The sequence below is a fragment of the Canis aureus genome, chromosome 13, assembly GCF_053574225.1.
Source record: "Canis aureus isolate CA01 chromosome 13, VMU_Caureus_v.1.0, whole genome shotgun sequence".
NCBI lineage: Eukaryota > Metazoa > Chordata > Mammalia > Carnivora > Canidae > Canis > Canis aureus.
Window position 1 is genome coordinate 6785781 of NC_135623.1, and position 20415 is coordinate 6806195.

Here is a 20415-nt window from a genome sequence, read left to right on the forward strand (position 1 = left end):
ACAGGAGTTAATCTCATACTCTTCTGATAGGAAAAACTTGAATCTCTTTAGATAAGTGTAATTCAGAATTTTTATAAACTGTATTATCCTCTCATTTATTTTTTTATTATCCTCTCATTTAAAGGTAATATAAGTTTATGGGGTGCCTGGGTGGCTCAGTCGGTGAAGTGTTTCGCTTTGGCTCTGGTCATGATCCCAGGTTCCTGGGATCCAGCCCCACTTGGGGCTCCCTGCTCAGCGGGGAGCCTGCTTCTCCCTCTCCCACTACCCCTCTTCCCTGCTATACTCTCTCTCTCTGATTAACAAAACCTTTCAATAAATAAATGTCATTGAAGTTTCTAATTAACCCAAATTACTGTTAGCAAACTTGCAAAGACGACTGCATGTGCACATCGATATGCTTTTTTCTAGAAATGTTTAGGTTTGGGACACTTTCATGTTTTCAAAAAAAATGTGTTTCCATCTACACCAAAAAGCAGGTAACAATGTTGCTTTCATAAAATTTTAACATTTCAATATAAGCATTTCTGAAAAAGGAGAGAAAGGAAAGGAGACAAGCAAGACCCTGAAGCCCTATAGGTCTCATGTGTGGTCCTAATGGCTTACAGCAAACCAGAACCAAGTATCAGAGCTGCCAGGACTTCTATTGCACAGCTGGTCCAGGTAACACCTGGTATGGATAAAAATGTGGGGGCAATATTTTACTTATCAACAAGATCAAAGACACTATGAAAAGGAAGACAGCTAATCACAAATCCCAAGTGTCTGGTAAAAGAGAGACAGAGCCAGCATCAATGAAAAGAGCTCAGGGATCTGAAACAGGCCTGGGGAAAATTCGTTCACCTGAACAAAAGCCCTCATCAATCCTGGGCTCACACTGGGGCCTAAAGACTCCCCGTGTCAACTATGACACACTATTTGACTTTTACACAACCTGAGTAGATGCCTCCCACATTGCTTCCCTAAGCAAATACTAAGGTTTTTATCTAGGTATTCATTAATTAGCAATTTTAAAGAAACAGGTACATTTTTTTTTTACATTCTGGCAAAAGCTTTTTTAAAATTCTTTATTGGAGTTCAATCTGCCAACATATAGCATAATACTCAGTGCTCATCCCACCAAGGGCCCCCCTCAGTGCCCATCACCCAGTCACCCCCACCCACGCACCTCCACCCACCTCCCTTTCCACTACACCTTGTTCCTTTCCCACAGTTAGGTGCCTCTCATGTTTTGTCATCCTCACTGATATTTTCGCTCAGAAATAGGTACATTTCCTTTGTTATGAAATTATTTAGCTCTTAGACTCTTCATCACATGGATCCAATTTAAAATCCTCTAGTGGAAAAAGTGGTTGGGGCGAAAAAGCACCCCGGAGACGCTGTCAGGGCAGATAACTTTGCTGCACTGCTAATAACAATGCAGAGTGACTATTGAGATCATGCACATGAAAGCAACAAAAACGCTGGGACACCTGCACCCCGATGTTTATAGCAGCAATGGCCACGATAGCCAAACTGTGGAAGGAGCCTCGGTGTCCAACGAAAGATGAATGGATAAAGAAGATGTGGTTTATGTATACAATGGAATATTACTCAGCTATTAGAAATGACAAATACCCACCATTTGCCTCAACGTGGATGGAACTGGAGGGTATTATGCTGAGTGAAGTAAGCCAGTCGGAGAAGGACAAACATTATATGTTCTCATTCATTTGGGGAATATAAATAATAGTGAAAGGGAATATAAGGGAAGGGGGAAGAAATGTGTGGGAAATATCAGAAAGGGAGACAGAACGTAAAGACTGCTAACTCTGGGAAACGAACTAGGGGTGTTGGAAGGGGAGGAGGGCGGGGGGTGGGAGTGAATGGGTGACGGGCACTGGGGGTTATTCTGTATGTTAGTAAATTGAACACCAATAAAAAATAAATTAAAAAAAAGAAAGCAACAAAAACAGTATTGTAAATGTTTTGCTTCCACTTCCTTATATACTCACGAAACAAAACTTTGACAAGTTCCAAATTAGCAATTAAGTAATAAAGAATTTGTGGATTTGAAGAATAATGCACTCAGGATATGTTCACTACATAGAGTTTGGCTCAAATTAAATATAATGCTGCAAAAGTATCAGACATCAAAAATCAGGAGTAGGCATACATAACGCTCAATTCTTTGACAAAATGGTCACGTCCAAACTAACATGCCAAAGAGAATACTATGCCTTCAAAGAAGAGACAAGTTAAACTGCTTCTAAACATAGAAAATATTGGTAAGAGCATTTTATGTTTTTTTTTAAATAATAAATTTATTTTTTTTATTGGTGTTCAATTTGCCAACATACAGAATAACACCCAGTGCTCATCCCGTCAAGTGCCCCCCTCAGTGCCTGCCACTCAGTCACCCCCACCCCCCGCCCTCCTCCCCTTCCACCACCCCTAGTTCATTTCCCAGAGGTAGGAGTCCTTATGTTCTGTCTCCCTTTCTGATATTTCCTACCCATTTCTTCTCCCTTCCCCTCTATTCCCTTTCACTATTATTTATATTCCCCAAATGAATGAGACCATATAATGTTTGTCCTTCTCCGATTGACATATTTCACTCAGCATAATATCCTTCAGTTCCATCCACATCGAAGCAAATGGTGGGTATTTGTCATTTCTAATGGCTGAGTAATATTCCATTGTATACATAAACCACATCTTCTGTATCCATTCCTCTTTCGATGGACACCGAGGCTCCTTCCACAGTTTGGCTATCGTGGACATTGCTGCTACAAACATCGGGGTGCAGGTGTCCTGGCGTTTCATTGCATCTGTATCTTTGGGGTAAATCCCCAACAGTGCAATTGCTGGGTCGTAGGGCAGGTCTATCTTTAGCTCTTTGAGGAACCTCCACACAGTTTTCCAGAGTGGCTGCACCAGTTCACATTCCCACCAACAGTGCAAGAGGGTTCCCTTTTCTCCGCATCCTCTCCAACATTTGTGGTTTCCTGCCTTGTTAATTTTCCCTATTCTCACTGGTGTGAGGTGGTATCTCATTGTGGTTTTGATTTGTATTTCATTTTACATTTTTAAAAAACGGAGTGAAACTTTTTCAAATAAGGAAGAGGTCCTTGGAGGTCCTAAGCTGCAAACTTGTAGAACAAACTGCATCATTACTGACATCTCGAAAACGTACTAAGAACCTAAAGTTTTCAGGAGTCTCTGTAGTTTCAAATACCATCTTAGAGCATGGGGAGGGGGACAAATATCTTGTCTTTGAAGGAAAGAGAGAGGAATTTTTACTAGCTCTGAGTTTTACATTTTGCAGATTCAAAAATTTTAGAGGTAGCCATACTCCCCTGATAGATGACATTGCTCTATTTCTGCTTACCTAATAGAATTCAGTCTATGTGAAGAAGCTAATTATGATACAGTAGCAGGGAAAAAAGAAAGCCTGGCAGTTGAGGACATAATCATTCTGGTATTATTTTTCATGACATGGCAACTGTAGTATTATTTCGGGAATGCACAAGATGTATTTCTTTTTTAGTGTCAGCAATGTTTACTTCTACACTAAGAATTTGAAACTACTGCTTTAAAAACTCAAAAAATACCGGAAGAAATAGACAAAGTTTACTTTTACATCATTATTTTCGTTCATTCAAACACATGTGCAGAGGTCAATCCCCTCCAAATAAACTTTTCTACTGCTTCAATGTTATTTCACAATTCCACAAATTCAAAGTCCTTCAAATCGTTGCAAATATTTTTAGATCAGAATTTTTATAATTACAAGGACATTAAATGTTTGTGGTAGAATGGTATGAAATATCATATTCAACAACAGAGTACCACAAATCCAAAGCATGATGAACTGATTTGATAAACATTCTAGAAGTCACATCATTAAACAAGGCCTAAAAGGCAAATATAATTCTATTTGTTTCGGTTTTTAAAATGAGTGAAAATTACCTTTCCTTTGGGGTGCCACCTCCATGTTTGCCTAGTATATGAGTATTTCAATGCTTCTTCATTACAAAGGCAACCCTAAAGAAAGAAATAAGAATAATTATAGAACTGAAACATGAGTCTATGCTAAAAATTTTCCGTAAAGTATTTTGAAACAGGCATTTATATGTGGATATAAGATGAAAATGCACATTAATACAGTGGCACTCCTGGTAAACGAGAGGCTTGTCTATAGATCAAAGGTACGGTCATACCTAAAATCAGAGGAAATAACTGTGTTTAAGTTTACTGGCCTGTGTACAGTAAGGCTGCAGGGCTTCCAGAAGGACAGGCAAGTGGGGAGGGGCAGAGGGGGGTGGAGTGGGGAGGGGGAAGGAGGAAGAGCAAAGGGCCTTGGCTGGGCTTTTGTTGCCCAGCAGCCTCCCCTGGCCCTCAAGCCACCTGCCCCAAGCCCTGCCCTGATGCGGGACGGTGCCTGCCTCCACCTCCCCGGGGCATGCGTGGACGGGACCTGCACCCTCCCTGAGCCCACATGGATGGGACACACACCCTCCCTGAGCCACCTGGGCACCCTGGCTGCCCAAAGGGTCTGGGCTGAGGCATTGCACCACCAGCTCAGTCCTGAAGAGCTCAGAGACCCCTGATGCTCCTGCTGGATGAGGCTGGAAGCCTCTCTTGGCCCCAGGATGGGGGCTCTGGGAAAAGTCAGCCTGCCCTTTCCCCTCATAGGGCGAGTCGTCCCAGGCCCCCCGGGCACCTGAGAAAAGAGTCAAGAACCACTGCACTGGGAGCTGCACCCACAGCTGTGGACCCAGGACCCAGGGTAGGTCCCATGGCCCCTGGCCTACCACCCCAGAGCTCATCCTCATGCAAATCTCATGCTCTTTCTCTACCTCCCAGTCTCTCGGTGTCTCCCTCCCTGTCTTGGTCTCTCCCTCCTTGTCTTGGTTTCTCCCCCATCTCTCTCTCCTCTCATCTCTCTCTCCCCCATCTTGGTCTCTCCTTCCATCTCATTCCCTGTCTCTGTCTCTTCCCCATCTCTATCTCTCCCTCCTGGTATTGGTCTCCTTCCCTGTCTCTCAGTCTCTTCTTCCCTCTTTGTGTCTCCTTCCCTCTGTGTCTCCCTCCCTGTCTCTGTCTCTCCCTCCCTGTTTCTGACTCTCCCTCCCTGTCTCTGTCTCTTCCCTTGTCTCTATCTCTCCCTCCCTGTCTGCATCTCCCTCTGTCTCTGTGTCTCTGTTCTCTGTTCCTATCTCTTGGTCTCTCCCTCCCTGGCTCCCTCCCTGTCTCATTCTTTCCATCCTGTCTCTGTGTCTCCTTCACTGTGTCTTGGTCTCCCTCCCTGTCTCTCAGTCTGTCTCTCCCTGTCTCTGTGTCTTGCCCGTTCTTGGTCTCTCCCCACCATCTCGGTCTCTCCTCCCTATCTTATTCTCCCCCTCCCTGTCTCTATATCCTTCCCTGCCACTATTTCCCTGTCTCTTTCTCCCTATCTCTGACTCTACCTCCATTCTTGACATCTCTCCCTCCCTATCTCACTGTCTCTGTCATTGGGTGTTTCCTTCCCTGTCTCTTGGTCTCTCCCCCTGTCTTGGTCTCTCCCCCTGTCTCTCAGCCTCTCCCTGTCTCTGTGTCTCCCCCACACCTCCGTCTCTCCCCACACCTCCATCTCTTCCCCCCCACCCCATCTCGGTCTCTCCTCCCCGTCTGGATCTCTCCCTCCCTGACTCTCTGTGTCTCCTTCCCTGTCGCTCAGTCTCTTCTTCCTTGTCTTGGTCTCTCCCTCTCTCTCTGTCTCTCCCACCCTGTCTAGATCTCAACCTCCTTGTCCTGTGTCTCCCAGGCTCACCCCCCTCCATCTGTGTCTCCCAGGCTCACCCCCTGTCTCTCCATCTCTGTCTCACAGTCTCTGTCTTTCCCTTCCTGTCTCTCTGACTCTCCTTCCTTGTATGTCTCTTTTCCTCCCTCTCTGTCTCCCTGTCTCCATCCTCCCTCCCTATCTCGCTGTCTCTCCCTATCTTGCCATTCTCTCCCTCCGTCTCTCTGTCTCCCCCGTCTCTATCTAGCCCTCCCTGTCTGTGTCTCCCTCCCTGTCTCTTGGTCTCTCCCTACCTCTTGGTCTCTCCCTCCCCATCTCTTGGTGTCCCCTCCCTGTCTCTGTGTCTCCCCCCAGTCTCGGTCTCTCAGCCCCATCATCTCAGTCTCTCCTCCCTGTCTCCATCTCTCCCTGCCTGACTCTGTGTCTCCTTCCCTGTCTGTCTCCCCCTCCCCGTCTCTTTGACCTTCCCTCCTTGTCTCGGTCTCTCCATCCCTGTCTCTTGGTCTCTCACTTCCTGTCTCTGTCACTCAATCCTTGTTTCTCATTCTCCCCTTCCCTGTCTCTGTCTCTCCCTCCCTGTGACTCTCCCTCCGTGAATCTCCCTCCCTGTCTCGCCATCTCTCTGTCTCCCCGTCTCTCCCTCCTGGTCTCTCTGTCCCTCCACACCGTCTCTATATCCCTCCTTATCTGTGTCTCCCTCACTGTCCCTGTCTCTCCTTCCCGGTCTCGGTCTCCCTTCCTGTCTCCTGGTCTCCCTCCCTGTCTCTGTCTCTCACTCCCTGTCTCTATCTCTCCCTCCCTGTCTGTCCCTAGCTGTCTCCCTGTCTCTCCCTGGTCTCTATCTCTCCCTCCCTGTCTGTGGATCCCTCCCTGTGTCTGCCTGTCCCTCCATTTCTCTGTCTCTCCTTCCCTGTCTGGGTCTGCCTTCCTGCTTCTTGGTCTCCTCCCTTGGGGGGGACCTTTGCCATTTTCCAAGCAAAAGTCCACTTTCACTTCCTTTAGCTCACGTGGTGCTCAGCTTAGCGCTCCCCTCTTCCTGGCCTGTGTGAACTTGGAGGGTCACCAAAGTGCCTGGGCCCTCTGGACAGAGCCTCCACCGTGAAGACACTGCCCTTGAGCTCTATCCCTGACTGCACGCGGGGCACCTAACAAGTAACCTGCTGCGTGGTGAAGGCTGACACTAGGAGACCTCGGCAACCCAACATGCCCAGATCCTGAGAAGTAGAGTGCACGAGCTCTGGCTGAAACTGCAGGGACGCAGATGGACGGGGTGCCCATCTCCGGGGAGCATGCAGAGGCAGCGGCCCTCAGGAGCCTCTGATCCCAGCCTGGGGGCCGCTGGCCGAGGGACACCACACAACGGACCGTCTCACAGGCCCAAACCTACCTCACCAGGACACCCGTGATGGCTGCGAGAGGCATGTGGCCCTGAGGAGGGCCAAGCAGAGCCTCGGGGGGCTGTTCCTGACCTGGACGAGAGCACAGGGAAGGCTGAGCGCCCGGAGCGCAGGGGCGGCCACCCTCCCAGCGGGGCTCGGGGCACCAGGTGCCGCCCGCCCGCCACCTGAAGGCCAAGCAGGCACCAGCGGGCCTTGCATCGCCTCCCAGTGCCTCCCAGGGCAGGGACCTGGGGCAGCGACCCACTGGACACGCACGCATGCAGCCCCCACCGCACGAAGGCCGGCCCAGAAGCTCAGCAGCATTAACTCTTCCCCGCAGCCAGGGCGGCACTGGGCAGAAGGCGGCTCCCCTGGGCGAGGCCCTGTCCAGTGGCGCGGCTGCTCGGAGCCCCTCCCGGGAAGGGCGTCAATGGGCTCTGGCCTGAGCGCCGTGTTGGATGGGGCTTCCGGGGGCGACGCGGGCCTGGAGGCCGGTGCCGAGGTTGGGTCTGCGCCAGTATTAAGCTATCACTAATATTATGATTTAGAATGCCCTAAATAGATTTTTAGCAAACTACTATTTTACATCAGGATTTTGTTTTAAACAGAAATGTCTCATTCCATTTCTTTAACTTTTTCTTATATCCTTCTATAAAGTTTCATATTTTTTGTGTAACTTCCACATTCCTTCTTAGATTTATATGTATTTTTTAGATTGTGTTATAGTTTATGTCATTATTATGAATGGATTTGATTTTTCCCATCCCATTTCCTAACTGGTTATTGATGTAGAAAAGGAAAAGTAATTATTTTTCTTGTGTTGCTTTTATAATGGCAATTGCACACTTTAAAAAAATATTTAAAAAAATAATATCACTATGAGTACAAAAAAATGTTCTTTCTGTTCTCAGTAATATCTTCTGTTGGCACACAATATAACATCAAGCCACGTCTTTTTTAGAGATCTAACATGGTTTATTTCTTCTTATCACAAAGAGATGACAGGAAATTCTTAGTCATGCATTGTATTCTGGAAAGGCAGGTGGTAGAGGAAGGGACCCTCAATGATGTCTAGGGTTTTACTAAAGTTCTAGGGAGCTATATTTTGCCTAGAAAACATGAAGAACTTTGGGGTTAGTGAGAATTGGTTGCTGCAGTGATGTTCTCTGACCATGTTCATGCAGTTCATTTGAAGATGAACTCTTTTCCTGGCTTGGGCACTAGAATCTTTCACTTTATTTCCCAAAGCCATGAGCCTTGGTATTCAGCTCCCAGGAGCTACAAATCACATCATCAAACATCTGGCCTTCCTCTGGGGCTCTGTAGAGTTCTGGGCTCAAAGTTTTGCCATTTCTAGGACCTACAGCTATAAAGCCCATTTCTCTTGAGAAAGTATTCCATGTTGGGCTACTTGTCCTTTTGAAATTACAGCAGTAACCTCTCTGAAACAGGAATGAAATTGTAAATCCTTTTCCTTGTAGGAGGGCAGATGAGGAGCAGTATAAAGAAAGCTCAGACTTTTAGAAACACTAATGTTGTGCCCTACCACCTCACTCCAGCCTAGCTTTCCAGAATAGGAGCAGAATCAGCTAAGATTCATTCTTGTTTAATGGTCCACTGGGAAAAAAATTACTGTATACTAATCTTCTTCGTAAAGACACACGTTGTTATGTAAGTTTTCTTTTGAAAAGCAAAAGAAAAAGTGAAGTAGAATACTAATTAAATTTTCTTAATTTCCCTCCCCAAGAATTATTTAGTCTTATCTATCACAGCACTATTTAGCAAATAATTCTATAAGAACTAAAGAATATTGCCCTGATCACACTGATAAATGAGTAAAAGAGTAAACGTTAATAGTGCAAAAGACATATATTTCATGACAGGTATAACAGTGATTTCTCAAAAGAGACAGTATTTTCAGTTCACTTATTACTTAATATACTAGAGTAGGACAAACATTATATGGTCTCATTCATTTGGGAAATATAAAAAATAGTGAAAGGGAATAAAGGTGAAAGGAGAAAAAATGAGTGAGAAATATGAGAAATGGAGACAGAACATGAGAGATCCTAACTCTGGGAAACAAACTAGGGATGGTGGAAGGGGAGGTGGGTGGGGGGTGGGGGTGACTGGGTGACGGGCACTGAGGTGGGCAATTGATGCGATGAGCACTGGGTGTTATTCTACATGTTGGCAAAGTGAACACCAATAGGAAATAAATTTATAATAAATAAATTAATAAATAAATAATAAATAAATAAATAAAATAGACTAGAGTACAACTCTAAAGCAGTACCAATGAAAGTAGCAAAGAAAAAGTACTACAAGTTTCATACATAGCACTTATCATACAAAAAATAACGTTCTATTATTGCTCATTTAGATAAAAACTTGCCCATAGAAATCATGGTGTAATTACGTAGGAAATTTATTTCACAATGATTTTCCTGGAAGTTATAGCAACAAAACAACCAAGGAAAGAGCTTGCAGCTTATTAATTTCCTATATTGCTTCAGAAGCCTTAATGAATATTCTAGTGTCCTCTATGATCATCTTCAAAATAAATGTGTATATATATATACACATATATGTGTGTATGTATGTATATATACACACACACACACATATATATAATGTATGTATGTATATTCTTACCACCAGTAACGATAAAGGAAGTAATGTTAGTATACACCTTTATCATTTTATAGTAACTTCTTGCAAGATACATCCACAAAGGCAAAAGAAACAAAAGCAAAAATGAACTATTGGGACTTCATCAAGATAAGAAGCTTTTGCACAGCAAAGGATACAGTCAACAAAACTCAAAGACAACCTACAGAATGGGAGAAGATATTTGCAAATGACATATCAGATAAAGGGCTAGTTTCCAAGATCTATAAAGAACTTCTTAAACTCAACACCAAAGAAACAAACAATCCAATCATGAAATGGGCAAAAGACATGAACAGAAATCTCACAGAGGAAGACATAGACATGGCCAACATGCATATGAGAAAATGCTCTGCATCACTTGCCATTTTAGTATATGTTTGTCTGAGAATCAAAAATTTCATGAATTTCCCTGAGAGGCAACAGCAAGTAGATTATACTAAACACATTTTACAAGTAAAAAAAGTTCAGACTAGATATACTTATCCCTGTTCCTCTGGTTGAACATAACTCGAAATCCTAAACACTATATATAAAGAAAAAATTCCTGAAAGCTGGAGAAACTGAAAAAGTCAAAATGGCAGTGGATCCCAGGGACCAAAGTAAGACATGCAACTAAATCAGTGTTGGTTCCTTTATTTTCTTTTTTAAGATTTTATTTATTTACTTACTTATTTGAGAGCAAGGGAGCAAGAGAGAGAACAAGTGGGGGCAGAGGGAAAGGGAGAAGTAGAATCCCTGCTGAGCAAGGAGCCCAGACTCGGGCTCCATCCCAGGACCCTGAGATCATGACCCATGCCAGGGGCAGACACTTAACCAACTGGGCCACCCAGGTGCCCCAATTCAGTGAGTTTTCTCCTTGCTTCATATATTCCAGACTTGAAGCCAAGAACTGGCAACTGAGAAACTCCATGGGTACAGATATAAACACCCCAAAATAAGTCTGCTTTCTCTAGCCAAAGGAAAAGGACAATGGCAGTCCTCCAAGACAGAGAGTCAAACATCACCGAAAAATTTTGTTCTGCCACACGCGCATCTGCAAAAATTAAGTGAGGAACCTAGATTTCCATCCTTATTGGATGCTAACAAATTATCCCCAACCTCCTGCTAGAGAGGTCTCACAGAAAACTGAGTAGATGCCTCCCACCCTCACCTTTGCTGTCAGGGGAGACCACTTGTGGAACTTGGACTTCTACCCCCAGTTGGTAGGAACAAGGTGCCCTCCTCCTTCCTTCTTTTGTGAAGGCGGTGAGAGTCTCACAGTGTAGTGTCATAATGTCAGGGAGGCCTACTCAAAAGAAAGAATTTTCATCAGTAACCATGACAACCCCTTCAGCTCATAGAGTCAGTAGAAGCCACCTGAGGAGCAAGAAAGTGGCATTCCTATACTTCCCAGCCATGGACATATTAGCAGATGCCTAGTAGGGGGGACAGAATTGCAATCCCTGCCTAACAGTAAGGAGGGCACTCTACTGTCACGATAGGGTGAGTGATAACCCTAGTCTCATAAAATGACCTTTAGTCATACCAAGAACCAGGAAGGTCTCAAACTGAATGATAAAAGACAACCAACAGATCCCAAAACAAAACAAAACAACAATGACAAAAAAAACCCAGACATATTAGAATTATCTGATAAAGAATCTAAAGCAGATATCCTAAAAATGCTTGAATGACCAGTTGATAAAATGCTTGAAAATACGGGGCGGGCGGGGGGGGGGGGGGAGTACCAGCAGACATACAGCAACTCTAAAGATAAAATGAAATTTTGGAAGTGAAAACACAATAATTGAAATAAAAATTACGAGGGACAAAGAAGAATATCAAATACTGGTAAAAGAGCCAATCCACCAAGAAGCCATAACAACTCTTCATGTGTATGTAACAAACATAGATGAAAACTACATTAAAAAAGAGAAGAAAGAAAACTATGTGAAACAAAATTTGATAGGAATAAAAGGAGAAATACACAAATTAACAACTATAGTTGGAGACTCCAAAACCCCTCTTTCCACAACTCGTAAAATAACTATACAGAAGTGTAAGAAGGATACAGAACTAGAAACATCATTCATTAATAGGATCTAATCAACATTTACAAAATATTCTACCAATCAACATCAAAATATGCATTCCTTTCCAGGACCCACAGAGCCTATACCAAGAGAGTATACACTGGGCTATAAAACAAACCTCATCAACTTGGAGAAATTTGACATCATGCATCATGTGTGCACCAACTACCACCAGAAATCAGCGACAGAAAAAGAGAAGGAGGGGTGCCAGGGTGGCTTAGTCGGGTAAGCATCAGCCTTAAGCTCCTGTCATGATCGGATCCTGGGACCAAGCCCTGCACTGAGCTTCCTACTCAGTGGGGAGTCTGCTTCTCTCTCTTTCTCTGATGCTCCCCCTGCTTCTGCTCTCTCACTCAACACACACACTCTCTCCCTCATATGAATAAATAAAATCTTTAAAAAAAAGATAACAAGAAAATTTCCAAATCCTTAGAAGTGAAACAACAAACTTCTAAATAATTCATGGGTCAAGTGGAAGTTTCAGGAAAATCAAAAGAGTACACTGAACTCGTGAAAACAAAAATACAATGTATCATATGTAGTCCAAGATAACTAAAGCAATGCTAGACTCAAAATTACAGCAGGAAATGCATATATCAGAAAAGAGCAAAGTACCTTATCTCAAGGACCTAGAAAAAGAAAAAACAAAATCAAAAAACAAAGTAACCAAAAGAAAAGAAATAATAAAGAGCACATGTCAATGAATTGAAAACAGTAAAACTCAAAAAAATGTTACAACTAGCTGTTTGTTTAAAATGATCAATAAAAGTGACAAATCTTCATCAAGATCGAGCAAAAAATGAAGATACAAATGGCCAATATCAGTAACAAAACAAGGGACACCGTTATAGACCCTGTAGACATCAGAAGGTTAAATAATGTAATACTACAAACATTTTACACACACAAGTTTGACAACTTTGATAAAATGGACTAATTCCTTAAAAAAATAAAGTAAAGGGATGCCTGGGTGGCTCAGTGGTTGAGCATCTGCCTTCGGCTCACAGTGTGGTACTGCGGTCCGGGAATCAAGTCCTATGCCAGGCTCCACACAGGGAACCTGCTTCTCCCTCTTCCTACATCTCTGCCTCTCTCTGTGTCTCTCATGAATAAATAAAAAAATCTTATAAAACAGTAATAGTAAAATAAACTAATACAAAAGAAAATAGAAAATTTGAGTATTTTAGCTGTAAAGAAACTGCATTTCTAGTTAAAAACTCCTAAAATAGATATCTTCAGGCTGGTTGCACTACAGAATTCTACAAAATATTTTTAAAAGAATTAATACCGGGCAGTCTGGGTGGCTCAGTGGTTTAGCGCCATCTTCAGCCCAGGGCCTGATCCTTGAGACCTGGGATGGAGTCCCACGTCGGGCTCCCTGCATAGAGCCTGTTTCTCCCTCTGCTTGTGTCTCTGCCTCTCTCTGTCTCTCATGAATAAATAAATACATTCTTAAAAAAAGGAATACGAATTTCCAAATAATCCCTTCCCAAAATATATAAGGAAAAAAATCATTTAATGAAGTTAGTATTACCCTAATACCCAAACAAAAACAGCAAAATCCAAATAAATTGACAGATCAATATCCCTCATGAATACAAATGCCAAAATCTCTAACAAATATATGCAAATAGAATGCAACTACATATAAAAAGAACTATTCCAGGAATGCAAGGGTAGCTCAATATTTACAAATCAATCAATATAATCATATATTAGCCTGTCGAAAAAAATTAATCATATTGATTGATACTAAAAAATATTTGAGGGATCCCTGGGTGGCGCAGCGGTTTGGCGCCTGCCTTTGGCCCAGGGCGCGATCCTGGAGACCCGGGATCGAATCCCACATCGGGCTCCCGGTGCATGGAGCCTGCTTCTTCCTCTGCCTATGTCTCTGCCTCTCTCTCTCTCTCTCTCTCTCTGTGACTATCATAAATAAATTTAAAAAAAAAAAAATTTAAAAAAAAAATAAAAATAAATAAAAATAAATAAAAAATATTTGATAAATACCCATTCATAATAAAAACACTCAGAAAAATAAGAATAGAGGGGATATTTTGTCACCTTTATAAAGAACTTCTACAAAAACTGTATGTAATGCTATATTTAATGTTCAAACAACTAAATGCTGCTAAGAAAGGAGAATAAAGCAAAAATGTCCACACCAGGAGCTCCTGGGTGGCTCAGTAGGTTGAATGTCTAACTCTTGATTTCAGCTCAGGTCATTTTCTCAGGGTTGTGAGATCTAGCCCCAAATCTGGCGCCTCTTAGTGGGGAGTCTGCTTGAGATTCTCTCTCTCTCTCTCTCTCTCTCTGCCCCTCCCTTCACTGCTCATATGCATTCTCTCTCTCAAAAAAAATGTCCACACCAATAAATTGTATTCAACAGAGTACTAGAGGCTCAAGAAACATAACTGTACAATTATGCAGGAAAATACAATGCATTCATATCAGAAAAAAAGCTTTATAAATAAAACTGTGCTTTTTCATAGACATGATTTTCTATATAGAAAATCGCAACAAATAAAAAAAATTAAAAACCTCCTAGAACCAGTGAGTGAGTTCAGCAAGGTTATAATATGTCGTAGTCTATTCAGGCTGCTAACAGAATTGTTATACACTGAGCGGCTTGTAAACAAACAGAAATGTATTTCACGTGGTTCTAGAAACTAAGAAGTCCAAGATTAAAGCACCAGCAACTTTATCATCTGGTATAGATCCACTTCCCGGTTCACAGATAATCATCTCTTCGTTGTGTCCTTGGATGGCAGAAGGGGTAACAGACCATTTTTGGGGTCTCTGTTATAAGGACACTACTGCTAATAAACCTCCAAAGGGCCCCCTCCAAATACCACATCTTTGGGGGTTGGATCTCTATGGGGGTGGTACATACTGTCTATATCATAGTATTTTTTAATCATAGTATTTTTATATAAAAATATCTATTTGATTTCTGTAGACAAGCAATGAACACATAAACACCCAAATTAAAAAAAAAAACATTTACGATCAATTAAAAATACTGAGAAGTAAATCTAACAAAACACATACAGGATCTGTATGCTAAAAAAAACTACAAAATGTGATGGAATAAATCAAAGATACACATAAATGGGGAGACATACCTTGCTTCTGAATTGGAAGACGAGAAATAATAAAGATCTCAATTATCTTCCAAATTGAACTATATGTTTAAACCAATTATTTTAAAAACCTAGCAAGATGTTTTATAGACATAAGATTACATTAAAATTTATATGAAAAGGCAAAAAACCCTGGAATATTCAAAATAACTTTGAAGGAAGAATAAAGTATCTTATTCTGTCTACCTGACTATTCTATAGCTATAGAAACTAAGACTATTTGGTACCGTCAAAGAAAAGCATTGATTAGTGATATAGAATACTCAGAAGCAGATACACACACATATGCCCAATTTCAATAGAACTATCAAAGTAATTCAACGGAGGAAAGATGGCCCCTTCAATAAATGCTGCTAGAGCAATTCAACATCCATTGTCACACACGAGAAAATGAACCTTGAGCTAAATCTCATACTTTATACAAAAATTAATTCAAAATTGATAAGAGATTTAAAGGTAAAACGTGAAACTAAAAAACTGTTAGAAAAAAATGGAAGACATGTTTTGGGATCTAGGGCTAGGGAAAGGTCTTATACTCAACACCAAAAACACCATTTGTAAAGGGTAAAGTTGATAAATTGGATCTCATCAAAATTAAAAACTTTAGGCCCTGTAAAGAGTACCTTCAAACTAATGTCTGGAATAGATAAATTTCAAAATCCGAGAATTAAGAAAATACAATTAGAACATGGGGAAAGGAAATTATCCATTTCACTGAAAAGAATATACAGATTTATTTTTTTAATTTTATCTATTTATTCATGAGACACACAGACACAGAAAGAGAGGCAGAGGGAGAAGCAGGTTCCCTTTGGAGAATCCAGTGCCGGACTCCATCCCGTGATCCTGGGATCAAGACCTGAGCCAAGGGCTAAGACTCAACTACCGAGCCACCCAGGTGCCCCAGGATATACAGATTTACAGATGGAAAATACATTCAATACAGTGAACCAGTAGGTAAATGCAAATTAAAAGCACAATGAGACACCTATGGGAATGTCTAAAATTAAAAATTTCATCAACAGGGATCCCTGGGTGGCGCAGCGGTTTGGCGCCTGCCTTTGGCCCAGGGCGCGATCCTGGAGACCCGGGATCGAATCCCACGTCGGGCTCCCGGTGCATGGAGCCTGCTTCTCCCTCTGCCTGTGTCTCTGCCTCTCTCTCTCTCCTCTGTGACTATCATGAATAAATAAATAAAATCTTAAAAAAAAAATTTCATCAACAACAATACTAGCAAAGATGCAGAGATGTAAATGGTACATTATGGAAAACAGGTTGGCACTTTGTTAAAAAAATAAATAAACAGGGATCCCTGGGTGGCGCAGCGGTTTGGCGCCTGCCTTTGGCCCAGGGCGCGATCCTGGAGACCCGGAATCGAATCCCACATCGGGCTCCCGGTGCATGGAGCCTGCTTCTCCCTCTGCCTGTGTCTCTGCCTCTCTCTCTCTCTCTCTGTCTCTCTCTCTCTGTGACTATCATAAATTAAAACAATAAATAAATAAATAAACATATGTCCTAACAATTGCATTCTTGGTCATCCAGAGAGATTAAAATTTTCTACTCATACATAAACTTATAAATGAATATTTATTAGAAGCTTTATTCATAATAGCTAAAAAATAGAAACTCAGATATCATCCAAAAGGTGAACGGTTAAACATACGTGCTAGATTGATACCATAAGATTGTACTCACAATGCAAAAACAAACAGAAAACCACACTAGTGAAACACAAAACAATCAGGATGAATTTCCAGAGAACTGTGCTGAGTAGGAAAGAAAATCCTAAGATGTTACATTGTATGCTTCTATTTACATGATAGTCTTAAAGTGACAAAATTAGAGAATTAGAGAACAGGTTAGTATATCAGCTGTTACGGAAAAGGAGGATGTGGGAGGGAAGCAGGGATGGCTCTAAATGGGCAAAGTGGGCAATCCACGTAGTGATGGAAATGTTCTGTATTTTGACTGTTCCAGTGTCAGTTTGTTGGGATACTGAACTGTGGTTTTGTATTTGCACGTCCCTTAGGGGAAACACGGTCAAGGGTACGGGGGATCTCCAGTATGTCTTTATAAGAGCATATGAATCAACAATTATCTCAAAATAAAAAGTATAATTTAAAAAATTAAAGCTCAAAAATGTTAATTGCTCCTGAAATTGGCAAGAAATATGCCCACACCCTTTCTACTGATCCATTCTCCCTGAGTTAATCAGAGTAAAAAGACAGGATACAGTCACAATAAATGCTTGAAATGAAAGAAGTAATCAGAAAGGAAGGGCTGAATGTTCTAAAAGAGGCAGATCAGGAGAAAGACCCAAGTCAGAAACAAGGTCAAGAATAGACGATCTCCGTCAAAAGGTCAAACCAAAATTTTAAGATTTCTGCCTGAACAGAAAAAAGCAGACATAGGGAAGAGGAAAATGAAAATGCCTGAGAGTTTCAAGCACTTGGCTACCTTACTCCTGATGGCACTTCTCCATCTTCAATGGTTGAAGGTTGTTAGCTGCCACATGACAAAGCTACCCCGCTCCCTCCAGGGACCAATGTGGACCAGAAATCAACTGACGAATATTTATGGAGGACCCACCAAGAAATAGTCAGTTCTAGGGAAAAGCACTGCATCAAATATGACCAGAGGATTTAAAAATGTAATAAAGATACAATTGCAAAAGAAGTATATTATAAATAGTACCATTATGAACACCAAGTTCAAGAATAAACAGGTCAGCGGTATAGCATGATGACTTGATCCAACATCTATTCACTATGTACCTTTACCCAAGTTTCTGAATGTCGTTGAAGTTCTCAGATTCTCCATTGATAAAGTCTGAGATTTTAACATAGCATTTTTTATAAAGAGGAAATGAAATGAAGAAGAAAGAAGAAGAAAAAGAAGAAGAATCAAGCCTAAAAGTCTTGTTCCCTAGGCTAAAAATGATATTCAGGTTACTAAAGCTTCTTTTGTATTCTACAATTTAAATTGCCTTACAAACTTAAAAAAGTAACAGCTGGCATTTATCATATTTCTACTTTAAATATGATTTTGTGCTTTTTTAAAACAGTAAATATGCTTTTTAAAATGAGTATTCTAATCAATGCCTATGAAATTCATGAGTTTGCCCAGATCCAGATCTTGTGGACTCAGCTGAGTTGACCCTAAACCCAATATTAGACTTCCTAGTGGAAATATCAAATACAGTTCCACGAAATATGAGTAAGAAATTTATTCTTTTTATTTAAATAAATTTATTTTTTATTGGTGTTCAATATACCAACATACAGAATAACACCCAGTGCTCATCCCATCAAGTGCCCCTCTCACTGACCGTCACCCATTCAACCCCACCACCCAGCCTCCTCCCCTTCCACCACCCCTAGTTCCTTTCCCAGAGTTAGGAGTCTTTCATGTTCTGTCTCCTTTTCTGAAATTTCCCACACATTTCTACTCCCTTCCCTTATATTCCCTTTCACTATTAATTATATTCCGCAAATGAATGAGAACATATAGTGTTTGTACTTCTCCAATTGACTTAACTTCACTCAGCATAATACCCTCCAGTTCCATCCAGGTTGAAGCAAATTGTGGGTATTTGTCATTCCTAATGGCTGAGTAATATTCCATTGTATACATAAACCACATCTTCTTTATCCATTCCTCTTTCGATGGACACCGAGGCTCCTTCCACAGTTTGGGTATTGTGGACATTGCTGCTACAAACATCGGGGTGCAGGTGTCCTGGCGTTTCATTGCATCTGTATCTTTGGGGTAAATCCCCAACAGTGCAATTGCTGGGTCATAGGGCAGGTCTATTTTTCACTTTTGAGGAACCTCCATACAGTTTTCAAGAGTGGCTACACCAGTTCACATTCCCACCAACAGTGTAAGAGGGTTCCCTTTTCTCCGTATCCTTTCCAACATTTGTGGTTTCCTGCCTTTTTAATTTTCCCCATTCTCACTGGTGTGAGGTGGTATCTCATTGTGGTTTTGATTTGTATTTCCCTGATGGCAAGTGATGCAGAGCATTTTCTCATGTGCATGTTAGCCATGTCTATGTCTTCCTCTGTGAGATTTCTCTTCATGTCTTTTGCCCATTTCATGATTGGATTGTTTGTTTCCTTGCTGCTGAGGTGAATAAGTTCTTTATAGATCTTGGAAACTAGCCCTTTATCTGATATGTCATTTGCAAATATCTTCTCCCATTCTGCGGGTTGTCTTTTAGTTTTGTTGACTGTGTCCTTTACTGTGCAAAAGATTCTTATCTTGATGAAGTCCCAATAATTCATTTTTGCTTTTGTTACTTTTGCCTTCGTGAATGTACCTTGCAAGAAGTTACTGTGGCCGAGTTCAAAAAGGGTGTTGCCTGTCTTCTCCTCCAGGATTTTGATGGAATCATGTCTCACATTTAGATCTTTCATCCATTTTGAGTTTATCTTTGTGTATGGTGAAAGAGAGTGGCCTAGTTTCATTCTTCTGCATGTGGATGTCCAATTTTCCCAGCACCATCTATTGAAGAGACTGTCTTTCTTCCAGTGGATAGTCTTTCCTCCTTTATTGAATATTAGTTGACCATAAAGGTCAGGGTCCACTTCAGGGTTCTCTATTCTGTTCCATTGATCTAAGTGTCTTTTTTTGTGCCAGTACCACACCGTCTTGATGACCACAGCTTTGTAGTACAAACTGAAATCTGGCATTGTGATGCCCCCAGATATGGTTTTCTTTTTTAAAATTCCCCTGGCTATTCAGGGTCTTTTCTGATTCCACACAAATCTTAAAATAATTTGTTCCAACTCTCTGAAGAAAGTCCATGGTATTTTGATAGGGATTGCATTAAACATGTAAATTGCCTTAGGAAACATTGACATTTTAACAATATGAATTCTGCCAATCCATGAGGATGGAATATTTTTACATCTATTTGTGTCTTCCTCAATTTCTTTCAGAAGTGTTCTATAGTTTCTAGGGTATAGATCCTTTACCTCTTTGGTGAGGTTTATTCCTAGGTATCTTATGTTTTTGGGTGCAATTGCAAATGGGATTGACTCCTTAATTTCTCTTTCTTCAGTCTCATTGTTAGTGTATAGAAATGCCATTGATTTCTGGGCATTGATTTTGTATCCTGCCACGCTACCAAATTGCTGTATGAGTTCTAGCAATCTTGGGGTGGAGGCTTTTGGGTTTTCTAGGTACAGTATCATGTCATCGGCAAAGAGGGAGACTTTGACTTCTTCTTTGCCAATTTGAATGCCTTTAATGTCTTTTTGTTGTCTGATTGCTGAGGCTAGGACTTCCAGTACTATGTTGAACAGCAGTGGTGAGAGTGGACATCCCTGTCTTGTTCCTGATCTTAGGGGAAAGGCTCCTAGTGCTTCCCCATTGAGAAT